Source organism: Hyposmocoma kahamanoa, unplaced genomic scaffold (assembly GCF_003589595.1).
Source record: "Hyposmocoma kahamanoa isolate Upper Pololo Valley unplaced genomic scaffold, ASM358959v1 78, whole genome shotgun sequence".
Lineage (NCBI taxonomy): Eukaryota > Metazoa > Arthropoda > Insecta > Lepidoptera > Cosmopterigidae > Hyposmocoma > Hyposmocoma kahamanoa.
This window is the reverse complement of record NW_020653945.1, coordinates 16072961-16080521: the sequence shown is the minus strand read 5'-3', so window position 1 is coordinate 16080521 and position 7561 is coordinate 16072961.

Below are 7561 nucleotides of genomic sequence, written 5' to 3'. Positions count from 1 at the left end.
GTACGCACGCACGCACGCACGCAGGTACGCACGCACGCACGCACGCACGCACGCACGCACGCATACACACAAGTTTATGCACACATTACATACTGAAAATTGGTTTTTTATTTTTTCTATTTTAAATATCATTCTATCTTAAAACTAACCCACTGATTTGTTGTAAATTCTCAGTTTTAAGCTTAGTTGCAAGGCTTTCCCATCACAAGCATATATTTGCTTAATGGGAGAACCTGATCCACCATTGTTGAACCAAATTGAGAAATAAATAAATGTTTAATTCTTTGAATTCTTGGGTCATAAATCCTGATCCACGGTCAGATTCAGAATGGATGTAAAGGGGCGCTCCAAATGTAAAGAATAGGTCTTTCAGACAAGTTATAATAGTGCAGGTAGATATGTCGTTGCATGCATAAGCAAATGGGAATCTAGAAAATTCGTCTACTATCGTCAATATTATATACTTATTTTGAGTATTGGAAGGAAGTGGTCATTTGAAATCTTAGCTGAGCCGTTCGAATGGAGCTGTTGCTTTAATGAGTTTTCCTTTACAATTTGCAAATCTAGACTTGATTTCCGTACAGACTGGGCAGCTTGCAGTCATATTCCTAATTTCTGCAAGGGAATAAGGTAAATTTTTAGAGCGGATCCAATGGGCCATCCCAGTGATTCCGGGATGACATAATGAATTATGTAAATCATATAACTTTTTGCATAAAAATGTATTAGCACAGACTCTTGATAAGGCATCAGGTACCACGTTTTGTTTACCAGGGCGGTAGATAATATCACATTTGAAACATGAAAGTTCAAGTCTCCATCTCTCTATTTTCTATTTTTTTATTTCGCTACTATGCTTCCGACTGAACACGAAAGAGACGGACTGTTGATCTGTCACTAAAAGAAAATGTTTTCCTATGAGATAGTGACGCCATTTACGTAGGCTTTCAACGGTTGTTGATGCTTCTTTTTCTATAGCCGAGAGGTCTTTTTCAGAATCAGTTAGACAACGAGTGAAAAAGGCTAGGTACTGGGCGGCTCTTTTCAGAAAGAGTTGCAGCCAAAGCGTGTTCAGAAGCATCTGTTTCAACAGTAAACATTTCCGTATGGTCAATTGCTGCTAGGGCTGCGTTGGCTGTCTGTCTTAATAGATTCGAAAGTGTTAATTGCGACTCGAGGAGACTTATTTTCTCTGAATAGTCATTACTTCACTTGGAATAATGAGCAATCACACCCAATACTCTTTTCAGTGAGGATCTGAGGTACTGGCAATAACAAAATAGGCTTGAGGCGATCTTTGTCAGGTCTTATAACGTTATATTCTCAATCGTATAGCCAAGTACTTTAATAGTTTCCGAGCAAAATTTACATTTGTCCTTTCTCAGGGTAAGCTTGTATTTAGCTGCCGAAGCTATCATCATGGTCGCTTTTCTCTTTCCCGCAAACTGTAACGTCGTTAAGATAGCAATAAGTATCCTTAAGTTTTGAGAAACTTAAGGTAGTGATTATGTATAGCATCGTTCTTTGAAAAGCGGATACTCTGTTAGTAACTCCGCATGGTATCAGTGTAAATTGATATAAATTTCCGCATGCTTCAAATGCCGTGAAGGGTCTTTCCTTTTTCTTGATAGGTATTTGATGATAAGCACTCTTGAGGTCTATTAGGCTAAAATGTTTGTTTTGGGCGATTTTTGTCACGAGAGTTTCTATATTATATTGGGCAGTGGATTTGCGTCAAGTTCAGTAAATTTGTTGATGGTACGAGAATAATCGATAAGAAGGCGTTTACGGTGAGAGTCTCCACCAGTCACTAAAACTTGTGCCCTCCAAGGTGACATGCAGGGTTCTATTACCCCATCCTTTAACAAATTTTCAATTTCTTCTTTGATAAATTGTTCCTCATTTTGACTATATCGACTAGATTTTATAGCAATGGGTCTATACTATTAGGCGTTAAGTTAGAAAATAATGAAGCATTAGGCAAATTTGCAGCCATGACATTACATATCTTCAATGGTTCTTTAGAACCTCCAAACTGGAATTCCAACGAATGATGACTTTTCAATATATCATGGCCTAAGACAATGTCAGCGCACAAGTCGCGTACAAGTAATAGTTGAACATTTTCATTGACATGTTTTTGCAGCTGTGTTGTAGCATTACAGGAACTGTTAACAGATGACGTGTAATTTAATAAGGCGAGAGTGATCGTTTGTTGACAAAATTTTCTTTTCAATTTCAGTAATCAAGCTAATTCTTCATTGATAAAACTGGTAGAGCTTCCGGTATCAATAAGTGCCTCCGCACAATAGTTGTTTACGGTGACCGGTATGGTTGCATTATGCAAGCTGGATGGGGAAGCCGCTGATATTGCAGCTACCTCCGAAGAATTATCAGTATTTTCATTATATGCTAAGACAGCATTCATAGTTTGTTTGCTTCGACAAACAATTGCGAAATATCCCTTCTTGGAACATTATTGACACTTACTATGTAAGGTTTACTTTTGTTTGTTACTTACTATGTAATTTAATTCGTTGATGTATCACATTACTGCCGCAAAATAAAGCATCTCCTTTTATTAGACTCAGCAGCTAGTCCAGGTTCTTCGATGTCATCTCGCTCGGTAGATGTACTAGGAGGATAGCTATTTTGTGAAGATCGTCAAGGAGAGATAGAATCAGCAGCGTTAAGTGTTAGGAAATTATTATTGTGATTGAGAGTTTGTTTCTGCCATATCTTGATTGAAAACGTGATAGAAAGAAAGCTCGAAGTTTTCTAATAAACGTTCTCTTATCTTAGGGGACGAGATGCCGGCGATAAATGCGTCCCTGATGTATTCGGATCGGTATTCTTCAGCCTTCAGCCGTCTTTAAAGGTGCAATTATGTACGAGAAGTTTAAGTTGTCTCATATACTGATGTACGCTTTCCTCATTGTGTTGTTTCCGAGTATTAAGAATGTGACGCGCGTGTATTTCGTTTTTGCGTTTAATATAAACATCATTTAAAATTGTAATGGCCGTTTCGAAGTCTACATTGGCGTATATTTGAAAATACGCTAGGCGACAAATCAACATTTTCAATTTTTGTTTTTCTGTCAACTTACGGGAACCTTCTGATAAGAAATTATCAAAAGTGTACTTCCAATGTGCCCATTCAATCTCCGCATTAATGCAGCTTAGATCTTGTTCGAATCTTTCCGGGCGTAAGTAGCGTATAAGACTTGTAGTGACCGGTTTTAGGGTCGATGGCGTATTTTTCTCAATTTCTTTTCTCGACATATTGTTTAAATAAAAGTAAGATTAATTGATACATGAAAGACAAAAACCAAGAGATTTAAAATTTGAGATACAATATTTAATACATTCTTTGGTACTGACAAGCAGACTTCAACTATGAAAGAGATTTGTATATCACAGCTTAATAGAATTTTGACAGGTGTCGTTTATGGCGATAAAAGCCGAAGAACCTTAGACTCTTAGAATAATAACGCATAGAATGATAGTTTCATATCAAACGAACTGTCACAAGTGAGGCAAAAACCAAATTCATGTAGGCGTAAGGAACTTGTAACTACGCTCGTCGGCACGCACACAAATATACAAATAATGATGCCATGGAATAACATTTCCCTCAAAAGTGGGGAAATTGTATCTTGCTTAACTCATCATTAAGTTAAAGGTGCCTACAGATTTGCCCGACATTGTCGATCAGGTGCCTACAGATGTGCTCGGTTTTGTCGATGAAAAACGAATATAGCACTTATTTGTAAATCCAAGATGGCGGACACGATTTTTCAAAATATGCTATATGGGTATCCTTTTCGAGGTATTTGGGGATGCTCATTACGAATATGGCACTCATTTCTAAATCCAAGACGGCGGACACGAGTTTTGAAATAAATGCAATATGGGTATCATTTTCGAGGTACTTGGGGATGCTCATGACGAATATGGCACTCATTTCTACATCCAAGATGGCGGGCACGATTTTTCAAAAAAATGCAATATGGGTATCATTTTCGAGGTACTTGGGGGTGCTCATTACGAATATGGCACTCATTTCTAAATCCAAGATGGCGGGCACGATTTTTTCAAAAAAATGCAATATGGGTATCATTTTCGAGGTATTTGGGGATGCTCATTACGAATATGGCACTCATTTCTAAATCCAAGATGGCGGACACGAGTTTTCAAATAAATGCAATATGGGTATCATTTTCGAGGTACTTGGGGGTGCTCATTACGAATGTGGCACTCATTTCTAAATCCAAGATGGCGGGCACGATTTTTTCAAAAAAATGCTATGTGGGTATCATTTTCGAGGTATTTGGGGATGCTCAATGTGAATATGGCACTATTTGTAAATCCAAGATGGCGGGCACGATTTTTCAAATAATGGCAAGTTGGGTATCGTTTTCGAGGTATTTGGGGGTGCTCATTACGAATATTGCTTTTGTTTGAACTGTCGTGTTTGCCATCTTGGATTTAGAAATGAGTGCCATATTTGTATTGAACATTCCCAAACATCTCGAAAACGATACCCAACTTGCCATTATTCGAAAAATCGCGCCGGCATCTTGGATTTAGAAATAAGTGCCATATTCGAAACCTAAAACCGAAAATGCCATAAGCAAACATTAAAGAAAATAACTGTTAAAATAGATTAAAAAATCGCTTAAGAATGCTCCCCTTTTAAGAAAATAAAATATTTTAATATAAAATATTTCGCTTGAGTTACGAAAAGAAAGACAATAATAAGCTATCAAAGTTGTACTGGTGGTGCCAACACTATAGTAGAAACAAATATATAAGTACTGTAAATTTGTTGCAATATGTGCTCCAATTCAAATAAAATTAAAATAAATAATTATTCAATAAAGCATGAACGCAGAGCCGTTAAAAGTATTATAAAATAATTAAGTGTCCCAATCACTTACAGGAGTTAACGAAAACATTTAATGTTTATTAAAGTAAATATTAGTTCAAGATGCGCAAATAAATCTAAATTACAGGCACCACTAAAATTTACGTAATATAATTATTTTGATACAGAATAGCAAAATGGGGAGAAAAAAAATTCGTTACTTTGCAACACTTTCGTATCTTGTTGCCGCGAAATTATTTTTCTGTTTTAGTGAATATTTACATAAAAATATGAGTTGAAACGCATTACTTACTTGTGGAATGCGATGTTAGTGTCTATTTTATGTTTGTCTGTTGTATTTTTACACCCATTTACAGCACATTTCGTCATTTTTAGCAAAAAATTTTGGAGCTGTTCGCGGTGCAATATGACCTTGAGCACTAACAGCCCGCGCGCTCCTGGGACGCGTTTGGAACCCTCTAACTTGCCTCACTTAGCGTGTGCGGGCTAGGTTTCTATGCGTTATTATTCTAAGCTTAGACTATTCTTTATTTTTTGCCATCCTCTAAGCGAAAAACCCAATACAAAAGATATGTAACCATAGATTTAGTATTATACATGTATTATACTAAATCTAAGTATGTAACAAACAACTTCGAGAAATTTCGTAAGATCTGCTAAGTCGAACTGTAGCTTTGGCGCTAGAGCCTTGGCCTCAGTAGTAATTTTATGTGTTCTTTGTACCTATTTATTAATTACACCTTTATTTAAATTAAATTCTTTAATTTTTTTCTTATTTTTTGTTAACCTCCATCTTGTTTCTGTTTAGTTGCATGCCACATGTAGTGACCCAGATATCAAATGTGTTTATTATTTATATCATAATATAAGGTCTAAGGTTCTAGACCTTGTTAAGAAGGAGCGAATTTGCCGCGAATCGTCTCGCGTTACGCGTGTCAGCGAGGTATTGGACGCTTATACATCGCGTCCACAAGTCAAGTAAATCGCGTGCAATACGCCAGACTCCCGACTCGCGCGTATAATAACACGCGTGATTCGCGCGAGTCGTGATAACTAGAGATGGGAAAACTACATATTTTTTTAAATGTTATGCTTTTTAAAAAAGAGTGCGTTTTAAACGCCTTTTCACTTAAACGCTTTTTAGTTTGAAGTTACCAAAATGGTTTAGAAAACGTTTAAGCGCATATGAAGCGCATAGACTTTTATGTTAAAAAAGCTTGCAACGTTGTGTTGATAGCGAAACGGAAGAGTATACCTCTAAAGGTTTAAAGATAAGTTTTTTTTTTTTAAAAAAACGAGTGTTTTATTGTTTATGACATAACATTATTATTAACATATTTTTCATTGGCGTTTAAAAACATAAGTTGTTTAACTTGTATAGTTGTTAACCGTTGAAATGGAAAAAACTGTTTATTTTTTTAACGTTAAAACGTACGTTTAAAAAGCGTGCTTGTAAAAGCGCTTTTCTTCTTCTTCTTCTCTTAAATGTTATGGCTCCATCGAAATAATCAATGATTTTGCCAATGTCAAGTAGAAATAACTATGTACGGTAGTTTAATATTATTATAAAAATTATACAAAAAAATGGCGATTTCGCCAATGTCCTGTGAGAATATCGTCACTAAAACGCTTTTTAGTTTGACGCTTAAAGTCTTTTAGACAAACGTTTAAGCCCATAGACTGATCAGTGACCAACGCTGCAAAATGCACGTACCTGTGGAGTGGCAACATTTTGATATAGAAACGTGTAAAGATGGTATGTAATCTTCTGAGTACTTACGCTAATATAATTTTAAAACTATGCAAAGTTACAATTATACAATGTATATTTATATCTTAAAGAAGTACATTCTGCTTTCCATTCGTTTTCATTTTTTCTACACAACTCGACCGCCTCGTCCAACTCCATGTTTAATACTGACTGAAAGATTGAAATTCAGTATTTCAGTCACTCAATGCGTCCTCTGACTGACGCCCGCGCAACGAATGCTTCTTCTGGACGCTACGTACCCGCTTATAATATGCGCGAGACGAAGGCCTTAGTTTCGCTCAAACATTTTACATAATTTGTGTAATTTATAGTATTCATTTTAAAGCGTAATACTTTTTAATATAAATTCTTTCCATTTTAGCTCTCGCCTTATTTGGTGCCAGGGCCTAGAAGTATTATAGGTACAGTCAAGAGCACATCAGACTTGACACTTTATACTTTGGGCCGTTCTTATCGTAAGCGGCATAGAGTTGGATTTAAATCTTAAGTGTCAAGATTGATGTGCTCTTGACCTTGTGCATCTATCTGCCACAGAGACGCGGTCAGGGGTGATACGATACGAAGATTAAGCAGAAGGAAGACTCTGGCATGAAAAATATACAATCGTTCCAATCTCGGCGTGTAAACGGCTTAGAAATGTGTTTACACGAATGTCAATGACTGTATCATCTTGGACTTCGGGACTACTTGAGGCGCTGAAAGATGTGGACAGTAGATGTCACAGGCTTATTTTTCCCTTCACGGTGCGTGATTACGCCACCGTTTATCTTTATGCATGTAAGGCGGATATCACGGTTTTATGTAATGTATTAGCCACTATATGGCGCTGGCAAGGAGAAATAAGAATTTTTCACGATTTTCGCAAAATTGGCAGCGAAATTATATAAAATTATATATATATA